Source organism: Pelobates fuscus, chromosome 1, assembly GCF_036172605.1.
Source record: "Pelobates fuscus isolate aPelFus1 chromosome 1, aPelFus1.pri, whole genome shotgun sequence".
NCBI lineage: Eukaryota > Metazoa > Chordata > Amphibia > Anura > Pelobatidae > Pelobates > Pelobates fuscus.
In genome coordinates this window covers 55,235,294-55,256,075 of record NC_086317.1, presented here as the reverse complement: position 1 = coordinate 55,256,075, position 20,782 = coordinate 55,235,294, and the positions used below count along the sequence as shown (strand labels likewise).

The 20,782-nt window shown below is 35.8% G+C and overlaps 1 protein-coding gene across 3 annotated transcripts in view; it reads right to left on the bottom strand.

Moving 5' to 3' along the window:
• CADM2 (cell adhesion molecule 2) overlaps positions 1-20,782 on the bottom strand; it is a 1,213,566-nt gene that overhangs the window by 880,117 nt on the left and 312,667 nt on the right. The window lies entirely within an intron of this gene.

Below are 20,782 nucleotides of genomic sequence, written 5' to 3'. Positions count from 1 at the left end.
TTGATCTTGATTTCTGATGTTTGATTAACCAATTAATAGGTCAAATCAATGGACTGTATGCAAGATTGCCCTGATTCGTTTCAGTAGCTGATCGCAAATTTGTTGAACCTTTTCAAAAGATCACATATGTGAAAGTGAACAACTTGCAAGTTATGGATTATGGAATATTGACTTAAAACTGTGGAATTACAAGCATTGTGTTGAAGGAAGTTATTGATTATTCTACAAATGTACGTTAAATTACTTATTTTTAATTGAAAAAAGAAAAGTCATGTGAGTCATGAGTTAATGATATTTCAATTATTTAAAAATCAATATGTATTTTTTGACTGACCAATTCAAGACTGCTTAAAAATAATCAGATATTTTACAGGAAATATCAGTACCATAGATTAAGAAATCTGCATATTCACTGAATTCCTTCATAAGTTTTCATATTTTATAAATATAGACTTCTCATGTTAAGACCGTTTTATATAAATATGTATTAAAGCATGTATGTAGTTGGTTTCTACAAAAAGGCCTCCATGGGCATTAGTTGAGTGGCTTTGATTTAAGCTTTGACTACATATTAGTTACCACTCTCATAATGGGCCCACTGACTGGTCTGCGGCTACACAGCATCACATGCAGCAAATTGTAATGCACTATGTATTCTGACACCTTTCTATTATGGCCAGTATTAAGTTTTCAGGAATTTGAGCTACAGTAGCTCTGTTTGATGAGACCAGATGGGCCTTCACTCCCCACGTGCAACAATGAGACTTAAGCACCCATGACCCTGAAGCCAGTTCACGTTTGTTCTTCCTTGCACCATTTTTGGTAGTTACTAACCTCTGGATACCAGGAACACCTCACAAGACCTGCTGTTTTGGAGATGCTCTGATACAGTTGTCTAGCCATCACTATTTTGCCCTTCTCAAAGTCACACATATCTATTCATTTGCCCATTTTTCCTACTTCCAACACATGAAATTCAAGAACTGACTGTTCACTTGATGCCTTATATATAACACCCTTTTACAGGAGTCATTGTAATTATATAATTGTTGTTGTTCAATTCAACTCTCAGTGGTTTTAATGTTGTTGCTGATCAGTGTATACTCCAAAAATATACCAATACATAGCTAAAATCATGGCCAAATGTGAGAAATGCTGCCTATCGTTTCTTAATGCAATTACCATGAAATATCTACTTTAATCCATGAAGTGTTAAAAATATCCTGTTGTTTCTTTGCATTCGTTCAGATGTCTTAGCCAACTAATACCAAAATTATGGCAGCATTTTTAAGAAATATACATTTTGCAATGTTCACATGTTTGGCTACATACATCACACTGGTTAATTTCTCTACTATATGACGAAAGTTCTTAAAGGGACATTTCACTGCTAAAATAAAAAAAAATACAGTATTTTAATAGATATTCCCACAATGAAAACATACATGCATTTAATCAAACATTTTTATCATTGGGCATGTATCTCAAAAACAGCTTTCAAAATAAACACTAAATATCTGTATCATTTGAAAATGAAAAAAAAAAGAGGAAACACCTTTCACACATAGAGCACTTTCGCAATCTAAAGTGCTTTAAGTGTTCGGTCCCTTTAAGAAAATAGATTATAGCACCACAACATAATATAATTGCTGCTATAGCTTAGGATGTCAATAACCCTCTTGAGTCATCTGTCAAACTCATGTTTGTTGCACTTGCTTCTTTATATATTCTTAGTGCTCTTTACACCCAACATATAAAGGAAAAGCTACCATATTACAAGCTCCTTAGTACAGAATGCAAAAATTGTATAAGTGCCTCTAAAGAATTCTTAGAAACATAGAAACATAGAATGTGACGGCACATAAGAACCATTTGGCCCATCTAGTTTGCCCAATTTTGTAAATACTTTCATTAGTCCCTGGCCTTATCTTATAGTTAGGATAGCCTTATGTCTATCCCACGCATGCTTAAACTCCTTCACTGTGTTAACCTCTACCACTTCAGCTGGAAGTTTTTCTTCTTTTAAATATAGTCTCCTCCTTTACTGTGTTGATTCCCTTTATGTATTTAAAAGTTTCTATCATATACCCCCTGTCTCGTCTTTCCTCCAAGCTATACATGTTAAGTTCCTTTAACCTTTCCTGGTAAGTTTTATCCTGCAATCCATGAACCAGTTTAGTAGCCAATCTCTGAACTCTCTCTAAGGTATCAATATCCTTCTGAAAATACTCCAAGTGAGGTCTCACCAGTGTTCTGTACAATGGCATGAGCACTTCCCTCTTTCTACTGCTAATACTTCTCCATATACAACCAAGCATTCTTCTAGCATTTCCTGCTGCTCTATTACATTGTCTGCCTACCTTTAAGTCATCAGAAATAATCACCCCTAAATCCCTTTCCTCATTTGTTGAGGTTAGGACTCTATCAAATATTCTGTACTCTGCCCTTGGGTTTTTACGTCCAACAAGCATTATCTTGCACTTATCCACATTAAATGTCAGTTGCCACATCTCTGAGAATTTTTCTAGTTTACCTAGAATAATAGGATTCTTCAAGAACCATAACTCATTTAGCGTTTTAAAGTGGACATGGTACAAGGACCCTGTATGTGCAGAATTTTAGTATGCGTGTTCTGGGTTGGCTAATGTTAATTCTGTGCATGAGGATTGCACAGAGATTCATTTATTGGCTTAGAGAGCTTAGTTGTTGCTCTCAGCTAATGAACGAACTGCAGCATCAGCTTCCAACTTCTACAGCTGTCCAAAAGCTGTGTGCAACTCAACTGAGGTTTGATGTCCGGAGGTCTTTGTAAAGAGTTCTGCCCAGTTACCAGGGAATGGCTCTAGGTTACTCCTTGTATCATAACCACTACAGAGAACCCCTAAAACAGGGTTTACAAATTATGAACCCCCTAAGATGTTGATGGCCCACAACTCTCTAAACACACTGGAAATAATGTTTTTTTAATGTATGAATATTCCCTATTATGTTTAACTCTCTTAAAACCTAGAAAGGAATTATATGTCAAAGGTTTCTTTAGTGAATCAAAAGCTCGAAAAATCACATCAGCATCATTTGAAGTAATTGGAACTTTACTAGATATATAATGTAGCTACTGTTTACGCTTAATTAGATAACAGTTAATAATATACAATTTTTAAAATATAATCCAATTTTTAAGATATAATTCTTTTTTTTTGTGCTGCACAGTGAAAATAATACCCAGCTCTGAGGTTTTGTTTTTTAGCACCCACAATATTTTACACCCCCCAGTTCTGTTTTTTAAATGATATTCTCTTGTAAATTCATTCTTAACTGCTATCAAAATGTTTCTCTATGTTCTCTATTATACCAGTCAATATCATTGTATCCTTTTCCTTTTGAACCAATATATTTCCATGCTATATACTGCATCTGGGTTTAACCCCCTAAGGACCAAACTTATGGAATAAAAGGGAATCATGACATGTTACACATGTCATGTGTCCTTAAGGGGTTAAAAAACAAAATGCTAGCTCTTCAGCCTTGACTTATAATATTTTCTTTTACTTCTGTTGTTCTACGTTTTATTGATCTGTTCTTTTTACAATTGAACTAATTGTTTAGTGGCCAAGCATAACTTTTATCATCTTGTATCATAATATGTTTGCATTTAACACTGTACTATGTATTTAGAATGTTTCTTAAAATGAACTCTGTTGTATAATATAACTTTCATGGTGGAAATTTTCTTCATATCATGGCCCATCTTTTTCTTCTGTCACCATCTTTAACAGTCCGTCACCACCTTTTTCACACGTGCAGCAAAGCCAACATATTTTCAAATTGCTATTAACTATAGAGTTGCAATAACCTTAAATTAAATGTCTCTTACATACTCAACCTGAACTTCATCAATAGCCTGTTTTTCAATCTATGATAAAAATGTATTTCACAGCTCAACGCTGGGTGAGCAAACTTTTCCAATGATTTTCAAAATTTTCCACATATGCTTTCTACCTTTTGTTCAATAAATCTTAATAAATTAGAAGGAAAAGGGAAAACAAATGGAGACACTGAACCAAACACAATATTAATTTCCAATGAAAATAAATGTCCCCGTACTAAGTCTTGTGGAACACCTATTTCACAAAGCAGCCAGAGCAGAAAAATGGGAACACAAAATAACATTATGCATTAGTATAATTGGAAATCAAGTACAAAAACTATGCACGCAGCTTAACAGTTTGAGAAATCTTCAAATATATCAGAAACGGCGGGGTACAGATGACATGGAAGTGCACATCAGTACAAGCAGATGAAAAAATAAAGTTGAATATGCCCGATAATTAAACCAACATTCCAAAATATTATGTGATGTCCCCAAAACTGCCACATTGCCAACAAGAAATAAGATGAGCAGAACAGTTTTTCCTTCCAACCTTTAATCTTAATCCATTAACACCTTTCTATTTTGACTGCTATTTGTGATGTTTCAGCTCTGAACAGAAACATATTGAAGTAATGAATATTTACAATGATTAAATTTATACCTTGGAGAAAAATAATGTTGTGCTTTATGGTGCACTAGTATTCTGGTTATTTAAACAGAGTCTCCACGGACGTTGAATAAATGCCGTATGTAAAAAAAACAGAGGAGAAAAACTGAATCACGGCCAAGAGAGACGTTACATAACATTATAAAGAATAAAAACTGTGTGCTGGCTACAGGAAAAAAGGTATATGTAAAAATATTTTAGTATTAAAGTGAACCTGTTTCAACACTAAAAATGATTCTTGTATTTTTGTTTCCTCATGTATTATTATTTTTTTTAAATGTGTTTAAAAGAACAGAAGGGAATATGATAAAAACACACAGGTTAAATTGCTTAAGCCCTCTTCCTTTTGACACAATGTGTAACTTTATTGTTAGTTCACCACAGGTTTTAAGAAAGAAAAAACAATACATATTGTGATGCCACAAAAATGAGATGCCAATGATATGTTTCTCTGGGCAACTTAAATCCAAGAGCCTTATGGATAGAGGCTATGTGCACTATATCCACCAATCGTGCTCTGTAACTAAATTTCTGGATTTCTAACAGCTGTGGGACAGAATTCACAAACACACAGATGTAGGCAGTTCAGGCCTACCGATGGACATTGGTAATGTCAATGTGTGAATCACTCACAGCCTCTAATATGCTGTAATATGTGAGATTATCTTGATTTAGAAACATAGAAACATAGAATGTGATGGAAGATAAGAACCATTCAGCCCATCTAGTTTGCCCAATTTTCTAAATAATTTGGGGCCTTGTCCAGCTTTCCTGGTTTGTCCACTGGTGTCCAACCACTGCGGATACCTGAGGACAATTTTTATAGTAGAAGCATAAGTTTCCTCTGCCCAAATCAAAATAGGGGAACATCTGCATATACAAGAGCACTTCAACCGTACTCTGCACCTGGAAAATCCTAAAGGAGACCGACAACACCACTTTTATGGCAAGGCCTGTCCTTATTGACTCACCAGTGATCCCAAATGCAAAATGGAGGAATGCCCTTACCAGGGTCACCTGCTTCTGGTACCACTCTCTGACTCTGTATCTACTCACTGTTACCCAAGACATTGTCTCAGTGAGAAATAGAACGAGTATAGGAATCAAGAAATAAGCTCTAAGTTAAGTTGTACACATAAATTAGCTGCATTTGGGCTTTGAATAGGAACAGAGAAACAGAAGACCATGAAAGGCAGCAAGTGTGGTTTAAACAATAATATGAGACACGGTGAGATAAATTAGCCAAAATAGTGAAAAATCACTTACATTTCACTTAATCACTTAAATATGGGTCTGATAGGAACATAATGTTTTGTTTACATTGGCTTCTCTCATAAACACCATTTTTGGCAATATTTCAAACAACTGCTCTAATGACAAGTGTGCATCATTAATAGTGCAAATATCTTACTGAATCCAGTCACATCGGAATTTATTTAACGTGTTAATGGATTTTTCATGGTTGTCCTTATGGTTGTTGTTTGCTCTAATGATTCGCATTTATGACATTTTGCTTCCTGAATTGATTATACACTGAATTGTTTCTCTATTGTGTTTACAAATGAATGTCTGAGGATTTCAGCATGTTGATTATCAATTCAATGCTGAGACGTGTGGCTAAAATTCATACAACAATTATAAATTACATAGTTACATAGTTACATAGTTACATAGCTGAAAAGAGACTTGCGTCCATCAAGTTCAGCCTTCCTCACATTTGTTTTTTTGCTGTTGATCCAAAAGAAGGCAAAAAAAAACAGTTTGAAGCACTTCCAATTTTGCAACAAGCTAGGAAAAAAATTCCTTCTTGACCCCAGAATGGCAGTCAGATTTATCCTTGGATCAAGCAGTTATTACCCTACATTGAAAGATTATATCCTTGAATATTCTGTTTTTGCAAGTATGCATCTAGTAGCTGTTTGAACATCTGTATGGACTCTGATAAAACCACTTCTTCAGGCAGAGAATTCCACATCCTGATTGTTCTTACAGTAAAAAAACCTTTCCTTTGCCTTAGACGAAATCTTCTTTCTTCTAGTCTAAACGCATGACTTCGTGTCCTATGTAAAGTCCGGTTTGTGAATAGATTTCCACACAATGGCTTGTATTGGCCTCGAATATATTTGTATAATGTCATCATATCCCCTCTCAGGCGACGTTTTTCTAAACTAAATACTTGTTCAAATAGAATAAATAGATTCCAGGTAATATATATATATATATATATATATATATATATATACACAAGGTAAGTAGTTCTATTTAGAATGAGAAATCACTATTTAGTTGATGCAGTTGACAGGCTTATGCCATGTGTGATCATGTAATGTAACCATCCTCCCATTATTTTTCAGGTGAGGTGTTTAAATAGTACTATTTAGGATTTGAAATCTCTGTTTAGTTAATAAGCGAGTGCACTGGTTTGTATATTTTTTTATATATATTACCTGGAATCTAAAATTACCTGGAATCTATTTATTCTATTTGAACAAGTATTTAGTTTAGAAAAACGTTGCCTGAGAGGGGATATGATAACATTATACAAATATATTCGAGGCCAATACAAGCCATTGTGTGGAAATCTATTCACAAACCGGACTTTACATAGGACACGAGGTCATGTGTTTAGACTAGAAGAAAGAAGATTTCGTCTAAGGCAAAGGAAAGGTTTTTTTACTGTAAGAACAATCAATATATATATATATATATATATATATATATGTGTGTGTGTGTATATATATATATATATATATATATATATATATATATTAATTTATTGTGCATATTGTAATTGTATTTTATTGTCTTTTGAGAATATGAGAATATTAAAAAAACAGTGTAAATTAGAAAAAAAATATTTCTACTAAATGCAGTTTATTTATTTCGATGTAAGTTTTATTTCTTAATTATACCAAATATTTCATTTATTTTATCATAATTTAAATTTGGATGTGTTTGGTACTCTTGTCTAGGAATTGGTTATAAATGACATGTGGCTATTCACTAACCCAGGATTGTGGAAAATTGACAAGAACATGTTAAATTATACAAAGCACAACCAAACCACAAAATAAGTGGATGTTTCTGGAATCCAGAGGAGGCTAATTTTTCGCTGGTCGTTAGATTAAGACATAATATCAGCTTCCGTAGACTTGAATAAGATGCTCCTAACTGTAGTGTCTCATGGTATTGAAGGGATCTACCTAACCCATTAAGTAGTCCACCAATAGGCATTTAAAAAGGTGAGTAACTTTTTTCTTTAAAAAACTTAAAAAAACAAAATTAAGTACATCTTACCCGAAATATTATACTCCTTCCTTTTTTTTTTTTTTACGTGTTAGTGCCTTGTCTTGTGTTTCTGCCGCAACAATTGAGTGAAACTCGGTCATGTGACCAAATGCTGATAATAGGAAAACATTGAATTCAGTGCTCTCCATTATTATTATTATAATTATTATTATTACTGCCATTTATATTGCGCCAACAGATTCCGTATCACTTTACATTATGCAACATTCTATTGCATGTGTGTTCAGTGCTTGTAATGCATGTGCACCTCATTCCCAATGCTCCTCTATGAGGAGTATTGGATTGGAAATCCATTATACAGGTGACATCTCCATGATGATGTCACTGGATGAGGAGTGGGCAGCAACATCGAGAGAGACTTGGCGCTGAAAAAAAGGGTCAGTTAAAAACATTTGTTTTAATATTTTATTTTCAAAAGGGAGGGCTTAAATCTAAACAGGGAGTGCGGCTCTATAGTATTAGGAATACAACTTTAAGTTATTACTATAAAACTACGTGTTTCATGAATTTGTTATCTAATGCAGTTAGTTAGAAGAGGCTGGGCTCATTATGGCTACTCTGTCCTGTATTTAGTCACTTTTCCTTGGAGTTGCGAGGTTTTTTTAACTTTATTTTACATTTTTGCTCTTCAACATCTGTGGGAATTTACCTTCACTTGTTCCGTGCACTGTTAAACATATCCAATATTCAGTAATCCACTAGGCATGTCATTGTTATTTCAACATTGAGTTCCCAATAAAGACATAGGAAAAAAATAACTAATGGATGAAGAATTCTTCAGCCAGGCAGAACTATGTAGCAGGGCTTGAAATTGAATTGCAATGACAATTAAACTGAGAAATGTATTGAAAACTAAAATATGAAAGTGGTGATGCTTCGTGTTTGTTTACTGTTAAGAAATATTATTGAAGTAGTTTATCGTTGTAAATCTTTTTTAATTGCTTGTGGAAAAGAATGCCATAATAAGGTTGTTTAGTGGTTTCTCCTTGTAATATCGAAGGATACTGTAGACTTTGAAGATGTTTGTAAAGTAAATTTCCCATGATGCCTAGCCATCCTTCTGAATAGCTGAGCATCCTGGGAAATATAGCTCACAATCATGTCCAGTGCCTAAGGTAGTCATAACTTCTGTTTAAGACTGCTATAGTTTACATTGAATGCATTTAATCAATTTCCAAAATCCATATTTAGCATATATATAAATTCATAAATCCTTTGTATGTATGTTTAGGAAGAGGGGTTAATGCAGTGAAGGGCGATGGCAGACACATTGGAAAATAACTGTGTTAGTCATGCTGACTAAAACTTTTAAATTATTTGTCACGATACTGCTTTTATTTTCCTACATAAATTCCTATATATTGCTCATTTAGTATCTTACATTATAAAGTATTTTCTAATGCATTTTTACTCCCCCCCCCCTAATCTTTTGTCTACTTTTACTTATCTGTAAACTTTAAACAAGATCTGCATTTTGCATATCTGTATGTTGTTTACTATTTTTATTATTTACTATTTATGACCAGTTAATATGCATTTCATTTCAGTTTTAACTAAATTTATGTCTGCCAATTGCAATATTACAAAATAATCATATACATCCAATGATGTGCCAGAATGTCACAGTTACAATAATCAATTAACTGTTGTGTAATTATGCTGGAAGTTTAAATATAGAAGAGAAATCTGAGCAAAAAAGACATTTAAATAATAATTTGTATGTAAAATTGAACAAGAGTGTCTACCTACGCTTTCAAGTTTCTGCATAAAGATTAAGAATTCTGGAGGATAACAGAAAGATTACTTAATCTAAGTGATACTCCAAAGAGATCATTCTTGAAAATACTCAAGTTGCATAATCAATTCTTTTGGAGAAAGCATCAACATCTCTACAAGACATTTGCTTCTCCTAGAATGCTAAAAAAAAACATTACCAAGTAGCAAGTACATTTATTGCATGAATGATGAATGTTCATATGGAAGACAATAACGAGGATGCAGACAGTGCTACCCAAGAGTACTCATTATTTTATCAACTGCAATTGGTTAGGAAATTATTTTATTGTCCTGCTATCATCTAGTGTTTGCACATAGCTCTGTTTGAAATGTTTAAACAAAAGTGTATGCAATAAGTTGATATTTATATGCTCGTAAACTGTTGTGTCATGATCACATTCATTTTTATTTTACTTTTTATAAAAGTTTACTAGTAGATTATTTTCCAATATAAAACGTGGGAAAGATAATAGAATGTTACAAAACATCATTTTAGTAGTTTAATACAGTATATAGTCATTATTTTAGCTATAAAAAAAAGGTTGCAGTTAGTAGACTGTCTAAAGATCACTTATAGTGGAAGTTACCTGAAAATCCACACTTGTTTTGTTTTTTTCTATCATCTTTTTTTAAGTAAACCTCAAAGTTTTTTATCATATTGAATGAACTCGTACATACTGTCAAATTGTGTATATACTAAGATGTAATATTCTAAAAAATGTGTTGCCCTAACAATTTCTCGAATTTGAAATGGTTGTGCCTCTTCTAAAATTATCATCTGTTCCTGGACTGGTTCCTAAGTGACTAACTACCTTCTTACAGACTAAGAATACTCTATTCTAGCAGAAAGGTCCTTCTCTTATGTCCAGACAGAGCAGATTAAATAAAGAAGAGATTTATACTGAGATTTTAAATGCAATATCCTCTGACAGTGTAACAGTTCATTTCCCCAGGAGGTATGGCCTACCAAACTCTAGTCTTATTCTTGTGTCACTACAGAAGAGGATAGAAATATATAACAATAGATCACATGATTTTAATGTTCATTGTTTGACCTTTCAAGTGATAGCTCAATATAAAATATATTGTTTCCACTAAAATACATAAATTCTTCTTTGTATAAAAAAAAGACTCTTAAAGCCTCAGGTAGCAGATACAGGTTTTAATTAAGAGGTCTTCATAGAATTCACCTCTTAAATATCAACAGAGCGCCACTTAAGTCTAATATACTTTTACAGTCTTTTGGATCAACAGCATAAAAGAATGGATTACAAGGTTGAACTTGATGGGTTTTAGTCTTTTTTTTTCCACGTAGACATCCATATAACTGTGTAACAAAGCTAAGGCCTTTGTCTGTGAAAAGAAAGGGTGTTGAATGCATTGGTAGATTAATAAAGCAAAAAAATGTAGATTAATAAAGCTAATAAACAATATATAATACTAATAATTGAAGATGTGTGTTAAATGAGCTATTCCTTATATTACGCATGATTATTACAAAAGAAATATGTTGAACAAATAATTATTTGATACAATCAGGAAGTGCCACACCACAGGATGGCTATATAAGTAATTGGAATTCTTTATAGCTTTATAAAAACCACAAAGCGTCCTATGTTTCCAGGAAAGGCAATGACAAATCCTCTGAAATGTTCCTATTAGGATGCTAATCGCTAAAAATGATAGCCTCAAGGCAAAAGGCCAAGTCTGCAATATTTACTGGACAAAGTCCCAAATTTAATTGCAAAGCAAACTGCTTCCGATTCAGACTTATCAACTGTTGCACTGATGTGGTGGTCTTTAATTTTCATTCACTCCATTACTTATTAATATTCTGATATAGTGCTTTAGGTTATGTGCATGTTTAAATAGGCACACAATATAAAAAATGCAAACTACAGCAGTTCGTTTTTTAGCAGTTCGCTCATTAAAAGGGGTTAGTGTACAGTGTGATTTAGTATCTCTGGCAGTTTCATTCAGTTTAGCTGTCACTGGTTATGAGAATTGTGACCTTGCCTAGGCTCGATAACCTTGATTATACCTTAATATGTACAAATCTCTTTTGCCGCAAGTCAATTAGCTCATAGGATCATAGCTTGCCTGCCCCCTTAGCGAGATATTATTTTAAAACGATAAATGGTCTAACATTTAACTTTTTTTAATGAGACCCGGTTAAAAAAAAAAAAAAAAGTCTAATGGATTCTTCTAATGTGAAAATTTGCTGATTGAGTAAAGAATTATATATTTTATTTTCCTGAAGAAACAGTTGTACAGTTGAAAAACGTAATATGTGTTTTCACACAAAATGACCTCAGGGCAATTGATAATAAGTCTAATTTATCATAGTGTGTGCACATCTAACAAGTGGCATTGCTTTAATTCTAATCATTCTGTGACAGATGTAAATGTCTAAATTATCCTGGTATCACATTTTCACAGTTCTCTTACCTGACTCAGCAGTAGATGGGCAATCGCATCAATTTTGCATGCGTTGACAGATAATTACCTATGTGTTGTATTGTGGCATAAATGGCAACGCTGGTGCTCAGTTAACAAATTTAGAATAAAAAAGAGCAGGCTTTGATTTTGCTTTTGACAAATAAAACTTTGAAAATGATTTTGATTATGTCTTTTAAATTTGTGGAGTTGTCGATCTGTTTTGTTAACTTGCTGAACTGTGGTTAATGTGTTTTTGTAATGATTTTTTGAAAATATTATTTGAATGGACAACCGGAGCTAATTGAATACCGGAGTACTATATGGAGTAATATAATATAAATAATTTAAATAATTAAAGTAAAGGTAGTCTGCCGTGACAAGCATGCGAGTCGAGAATTCTAGCTCTTCTAATTGCATGGATAGATTGTGTTTGCCAAAATAAAATTAATTTGGCACATCATATTTATCACTAGATTTGTGCATTTGGTTTCAAACAAATTGGGATTTGTCCAAATTTTGAGTGATTGGCTGTTCATCCAAATCAATATTTAGTGATTGTCCACTAACCAACAATCATCTTTTTTTCCATCCATCATCTTTTTTTTGGCTATATGGACACAACTCTGAATCACAAAAAAAATGAAACTGTGTATTGTCCATTTTGTTTGTTTCATGATTCGTCAATGACGAATCATTGACGAATCATGAAACAAACAAAATGGACAATACACAGTTTCATTTTTTTTGTGATTCAGAGTTGTGTCCATATAGCCAAAAAAAAGATGATGGATGGAAAAAAAGATGATTGTTGGTTAGTGGACAATCACTAAATATTGATTTTATTCACAGATCAAGTGAGAACTGACCAATAGAAGAAAAAGAAAAGAAAAAGAAAATACACATATATATAACAAATATTTACATATAGATTATAATACTGCTCCTCCTGGTTTTCCCTCTCTTGGTTATTTTTTTCCATTTGATCGGTGAACTGAATGGCCTATATACTTAATCTTAACATTTACAGTACATTGATTGGGCAATTTTTGTTTGGGCAATTCACAGCATTTAAAAAAACCAAAAACAAAACAACTGCATGGACGAAATTTGTCTAATCCGAAACACCAAATGGACGAATCCTGGATCACCTGAAATACATTTTATTTTGGGATGAATTGACTCGGATGAACAACAGGTTTTTTTAAGAGTCAACCAGCTAAACTTTGGATACATTGAAAATATCAGACATGTACACATCATGTACACATGTACATCTGTATGTTGCAATTGTTGGTTATTAAAGGCATGGGCCTGCTGTAACATCCAGTAGAGTGGCCATCTTGGAGACAGTGGACTTGAAGGGTGTGAATATTACATTTTAAAGTGAATTGAATTTTTTAGCCCAAAATAAAGTTGGCCTAAAGTTTGATATTTACTGTGATGCTTTCATAATTCACACTTTAGTGAATACCCTGGAAGATCTTTATTATATTTAACTACTGCTGAATTTTACAGCTCATTGGAAACATAAAACTCTATTGCCTGCCTAATGTTTGCAGATGAGTCACTTTAATTGTTAAGTTATTATTCTGCATTATCCTTTAAAACATTTTTATTTTTTATTTTATTTTTTAAAGCAAAGCTGGAGAGAAAATAAATACCCAAGATTACAAAAAAGAAAATGAACAAACAAGTGTTGACATGAGTCTCAAGTTTCTGTTATTTGCATTTTACTGCAATTTAGTTTGCATTCATCAATGGACTGGAAAATATGCAAAATGAGGAAAATATTATCTATTTTGAAAGAATGAAACATGTGCATTGTATGCTGCCAGGAGTACACTGCATGCGAGCAGGCCTCCTGGGGGCAGAAATGGGGTTTATGGAAAAAAAATGTCACTTTTGTTTTTATTCATTCAATGTGACCTTGGCAAAACAATTTCAAAATAGGTTTTGCATGCCATAAAAGGTAACCATCACAGGAATGTTTGTGCCTTTACTTTTTACATTATTTCTCCAATGTCATTGAAATAGAAAAAGAAAACTAAGAGATGACATATTATTTTAACATAATACACATATTCCTTACAGTGTCTATATTTGAAATGCACAAATAATAATATATAGGCTAAGAAAAACATGTTCTATGGATCAGGCTATCTAATATTAAGAAGACAGGTAAAAATATTAAATTATATTCTGTCTAAAACAATGTAAATAAAAAAGAATGAGGGCAATGTATTTGGAAAAAAAAACTCATAACAGAAACTGCATCTAGTGTTACAATACATTTTAGAAAACTGAAAGATATGCACAGATGATGCCTTATTCTAGCAAACTGGAATATGTGGCCATTCTATTTAACTCAAAATCCCTCGTTTTAAGCACAGACATCTGTTGTGACTATGTGCGTTTTTTTGTTTTTTTTTTAGACTTTAGACTTAAAGTGGCACTATCAATATAGAATATTTATAGAAAAACTCTTTGAGGCTAAACTACATAAAAAATCCAAAACAACTGAAATACATCAAAAGACGAAATAGAGACTTCTTTGCTTATAGACAGGAAGATTTGGGGCAAAGTGTGACAATGGATTGAGTTTTTGGGGGATTGAATTTCTCATTAAAGAACACTCCAGATCCTTAAGACACTCTAGCTTGCTGAAGTGCTTTATGTCTGTAGAGTGTGTTCTGTTGTTTTCATTTTACAAAACATGAAGGTTTCAATAGAAATGGGCAGTCTTATAAATTAACCTTGTTACACCCAGTGGCGGATCCAGAGCCTGATCTCGGGAGGGGCACTTGTAGATTATTTAAATAAATAATCCAGGCACAATAACCACTACAGCTCAGTGTAGTTGTTATGGCGCCAGTAGTGCCAGGATCCCATCCCAGAGTAAGTAGTCAAACCGTTTAAGAACAGTTTGACAACTTATCTGGGGTCTGCTGGGATATAGGGCATAGGAGCAGTGGTATGTGTTAGGGGTGAAGTGTGTGTGAAAGGTGAAGTGTGTGTGTGTGTGTGTGTGAGCGGTGAAGTGTGTGTACGAGTGCATGAGGGCAGCAGTGTATGTCAGGGTTGCAGTGTGTGTTAGGGGGCAGTGTGTGTGTGTGTGTGTGAGCGGTGCAGTGTATATGTGAGGGTGGCAGTGTGTGTAAGAGTTGCATTGTGTGTGTGTTTGGGGCAGTGTGTGTATGGGGGGAAGTGTTTGTGGGGCAGTGTGTGTATGGGGGGGGCAATGTTTGTGGTGCAGTGTGTGTATAGTGTGTGTATGGTTGAGCAGTGTGTGTATGGGGGGCAGTATGTGTGTGGGGCAGTGTGTGTATGGGGGGCAGTGTTTGTGGGGCAGTGTGTGAAGTGTGTGTATGGGGGCAGTGTTTGTGGGGCAGTGTGTGTATGGGGGCAGGTTTGTGGGCAGTGTGTGTATGGGTGTGCAGTGTGTGTATGGGGGCAGTGTTTGTGGGGCAGTGTGTGTAGTGTGTGTATGGGGGCAGTGTTTGTGGGGCAGTGTGTGTAGTGTGTGTATGGGGGCAGTGTTTGTGTAGCAGTGTGTGTAGTGTGTGTATGGAGGGCAGAGTTTGTGGGGCAGTGTGTGTTGTGTGTGTATGGGGGGGCAGTGTGTGTATGGGGGCAGTGTTTGTATGGGGGGAAGGAGGGTTGGCAGGCTTTTTAATAAAAAAAATTATTTAAAAAAATAAATAAACACATGTCTTCTTACCTTTACTGGGAGGAGGGGGGGCATTTCTGGATCCCTGGTGGTCCGGTGGGGAATCCCTGGTGGTCCCAGTGGTGGTGAGGTGAACTCTAGCCCGCGCTCCAGGGCTAGAGTTCACTCTCGCAAGATTTGGAGCATTGCCGTGGTAACCGCAGCAACGCTCCGTGCTCGCAAGAGGAGGACCCGGAGGAGCTGCAGGTAAGAGCTCCCGGGTCCTCTCTGATCTCCCTCCCCAGTCCGCAGGCACATTGCATGGCTGGCACTTGGTTAGGACCCCCTTGGTTAGGACCCGCTTAGGGGGTCTGCCTTGACGTTGGCAGGCGGGCATTCCTCCAATGGCCATTGGAGCAACTAAATGACCTCAATTTGTCTAAATATACATAGGGATTAAGGAGAAAGCGCAGGTAACGTTTTTCTTTTCTTTGGTTTTTACTATATATTGGGGCTGATGTGTGTTGTAGTCCTTGCTGCTTAAGCGCAGGACTTCTCTTTTTGTATTTGTATTTGTATTTACTTTGCATCACACAGCCTGGTTGCAATGATGCTATCCATCCCATATGTTCCCTATTAAGGGTTAATAAGTATAGGGGTGTATATAAAAAATACCCCTTTCTGTCTCATTAGAGATATCTTTGCCAGAAGCTCAAGGAAGCAGGCTGAAGGGTCAGTGTTAGGACCCACTTAGGGGGGTCTGCCTTGACGTTGGCAGGCGGGCATTCCTCCAATGGCCATTGGAGCAACTAAATGACCTCCATTTGTCTAAATATACATAGGGATTAAGGAGAAAGCGCAGGTAACGTTTTTCTTTTCTTTGGTTTTTACTATATATTGGGGCTGATGTGTGTTGTAGTCCTTGCTGCTTAAGCGCAGGACTTCTCTTTTTGTATTTGTATTTGTATTTACTTTGCATCACACAGCCTGGTTGCAATGCTGCTGTCCATCCCATGTGTTCCCTATTAAGGGTTAATAAGTATAGGGGTGTATATAAAAAATACCCCTTTCTGTCTCATTAGAGATATCTTTGCCAGAAGCTCAAGGAAGCAGGCTGAAGGGTCAGTGTTAGGACCCGCTTAGGGGGGTCTGCCTTGACGTTGGCACGCGGGCATTCCTCCAATGGCCATTGGAGCAACTAAATGACCTCCATTTGTCTAAATATACATAGGGATTAAGGAGAAAGCGCAGGTAACGCTGCCTCAAACTCAGTGGGAGTGCGCCGTAGAGCCCCACCCTGGGGTAGGGTCTGAAGATACAAATACAAATACAAAAAGAGAAGTCCTGCGCTTAAGCAGCAAGGACTACAACACACATCAGCCCCAATATATAGTAAAAACCAACTCATCCCCCTACATTGGAGGGACACTGAGCCCCCTACTCTTAGGGAATGGTTTGCGAAAATGGAGGACCTCAGGGTGACGGAAGACTTACACTTGACGGCCACGGATAGGGCACAGCGATACCTAGACACCTGGACGCACTGGATCCTGACGACGTCAGGAGATAAATTCCTGGACGCACTAGGGGGAGACCGACAGAACTTGGGACCCCAGACATCCGAAAGGACAGACTAACAGCCCCAATGAAACCCACATTGACTACCGAACCCCAACAGAAGGCCCCCGGGAGGATAACCCCTCCTACCCCCCCTTTTTCTTTCTCCCACCCACCCCACCCAACACCGACGGACACTTGACTGACTGATAAGCGGAGTCACACAAGAACCTTTGCTCACCCTAGCACCGAACGAAAGCTGACAAACAACGGCTAGCGTACTGCAATACACGGATATATGTAAAGACACATAGACAGGCACAATGGGACCTGCAGGCTCAAGACGAGGCATGGCACACTGAATGCTGGAGACTTGAGGGTCTCCCACAACGGGCAAAGGGGCAAAGTAGGGGCAAGAGAGCCCCCACACGAGTCATACCATTAGCTGGACATATAGGTCCTGCCCGAACCTACGCCCCGAACTGCCAACAACACTTACAACACGGGGACCTGCGCGCCCCAACACGACTCAATGTACCACATAATGATGAGACGTGTAGGTCTACCATGTATACCTCTTCAACATGTTGCACTACTCTATGCACCAACATTTTCTCTGGGTCCATAATTATGGTTCTCAAACGCTACACAGTCAATAGCACTGCACACCGCAAAATTGTGTAATGTAACTTTCCCTCACATAACTGTATCTTACGTTTTGTACTGCCTTAGACTTATATAATCTGGCGAAGTATGTATATATCTATTGTTCATCATTGTACACTTACCATGCGAATCCAGCCTCTGCGTAGGCAACCTCATGCTTTTACATTGCAATGTAATATGTCTAACATTATTATGTCATCAAAATAAAAACACCTCAATTTAAAAAATAAAAGTACAATATTATGAATAGAAACAAAATAAAACAGTCTTGTTACACTATGCATTATTGTTTGAATATTTTGATATTTTTTATTATGCAGTAGCATGTAAAATATCTATACATCATTATTTCAACATACACATCAAACAGATTTCTTTTTAAAACATGAAACAAAAAATGTTCCAAAAGTATATTGTTATTTGAAAATGATTGAACAAAAACATGCTCTGAAATGATGATCATATTTACACGCTTGTTAAATAATAGATTAAAGTAATACAGCAAACAATGCTCTATCGAGAATTATTTACATCTACTTAGTTATTTTCAACCTTTTTTTTATGTATGTAAATAGAATCAGATTGTCATGCTTTAATAAGTTAGAATATATTATAATTTATAGGGGGATATGATTTTTATGGAATTGTATATTACCTTTGGTAATGTGTGTGATTATATAACAAAAATCTGCTTTCACAAGTAAATAACAGTTGTATAATTTACTGTTTGAAATGGTTCTGTCAATCAGCACCACAGGCCAAATACAAAGGCAATTCTAAAACATACTTCATTATTACTGTGTTCTTTATATATGCTGACTCACTGCAAATACTATGCTATTGCACTTGGCATGCCTAAATGGTATGAACAAGCCTCAAAACATCACTTCCATCAGAGGCTGAATAAATTAAAGCCCAGACATCATGTTAGTCACTTAGATGCAGTGCTTGCAGTCTTTCATGTTTTAAATATTAAACATTTACAAAAAGCAATTATTTTTTTCTATTGCTGCAGTCAATGTGTTGTTCTCTATTCATGACTACAGCCATTGTGAATGCCAAAGAATTCAATCCAGCTTTATTTTCCGAGGTTCTTTTATGTGCTGTGCTAAGCAATAGATCTGATTACTCTTCTAAATAAACACACAGCTCCTTATTTACGATGGAGGCAATTAATTTATTTGTCATAATCACCATATATCCATTCCTTAGTCCAACTTGCTGCTAGGGGCAAGATGGAAGCCTCGCTTTGCAATGCATTACAAGCGTGTCTCGCAGTAAATGGGCCAAAACAAAAAATACTCCCCATTGGCAATATTTATCAAGCAGAATGAGCATCAGTCAATAGTTTTAGTGCTACATCGAAAGTTAGGAGAAGAGAGAAAAAGAACTAATGAACTTTTAAAAAAAAAAAAAGCAATATTTATTGACAGGACATGTTGTTGTCTTACTTTACAAGAGTAGTGAATGGCTACTCGTACACCTTTTAGCATATCTTTGAGAATCTTCCCAGGTGAATAGTTATACTTAATTTAGAATGCATGCCCTCTCTTTTCACTGAAAATTCCAGGAATTTAGAACTAATTAATGAAAACCATGATGTTAAAACACAAAGTTTTGATAAACTGATAGCCACATGAAAACTTTAAACCAAAACAGATAGAAAGTATCTCCAAATGAGATATGTGTCTGTCACTGTGTGTGTGTTTGTCAGTGTGTGTCAGATCCGCAAGTGTGTTCATCAGTGAGTGTGTCTGTCTGTCAGTGGATGTGTGTGTCAAATCAGTGAGCGTGTCAGTGAGTGTGTCTGTCAGTGTGTGTGTGTCTGTGTCTGTCAGTGAATGTGTGTGTCAGTAAGTGTCAGTCAGTGTGTGTCAAATCAGTGAGAGTGTATCTGCCAGTGAGTGTGTGCCGGTAACATATGAGAAATGAGATGTTTTTATTATTTTGACCTATGTTTTGCAACTTTACAATGATTAATAAATTCCTAAATCAGATATACAGAAGTCAAATATTTACATTTTGTATTAATCTGAAGCATGTTGTCTCATTCAAATGATTTATTAGTAAGGTCAGAATCCTAAAACGTATGTAAGATATTCTGTGTCGGATCCACCATTTTTAAGAATGGCTCATATCACGTGTCCATGCTGTTGGTCAGCGTTTAAAAGTAAAATGAATATGGCATTGAAAAGAAAAAAATAATTAATCACAGTGGTTGCTTTGGAACCCCTCCATTATTAAAGGGACACTCCAAGCACCCAGACCACTTCTGCCCATTGGAGTGGTCTGAGTGCCAACTCCCATCACCCTTAACCCTGCAAGTGTAATTATTGCAGTTTTTATAAACTGCAATAATTACCTTGCAGGCTTAAGTCCATCTCTAGTGGCGGTCTGTCAGACAGCCACTAGAGGGACTTCAGGGTTCTTAAAACCCTAAAAGTGTTTTCAATGATGCTGGACTCACGCATGCTCATTAGGTCTCCCCCACCGGCTGACGTCGGCGGGGGAGGAGCGTGGGTGAAGCCTGACCCAGCGCCGAGGGACATCGGTGCTGGATTCAGGTAAGTCACTGAAGGGGTTTTAACCTTCAACAACATGGGATGGGGGTGGGAGGGAGGGGGACACTGCAGGATTCTGCAGTGCCAGGAAAACGGGTATTAATTGATTTTACTCAGCCAATATATGAATTCTAGATACTAACAAGATAAGCTTTCACTCTCTATGTACAACATTGTTATATATCTCAAAAAAATATATAGTGGATGGATATTGGTGAAATTCATCCAAATTAGTTAAGAACAAGATCACATTTATAGTAGATACTGAAAAGTTATTCCAATATGCAAAA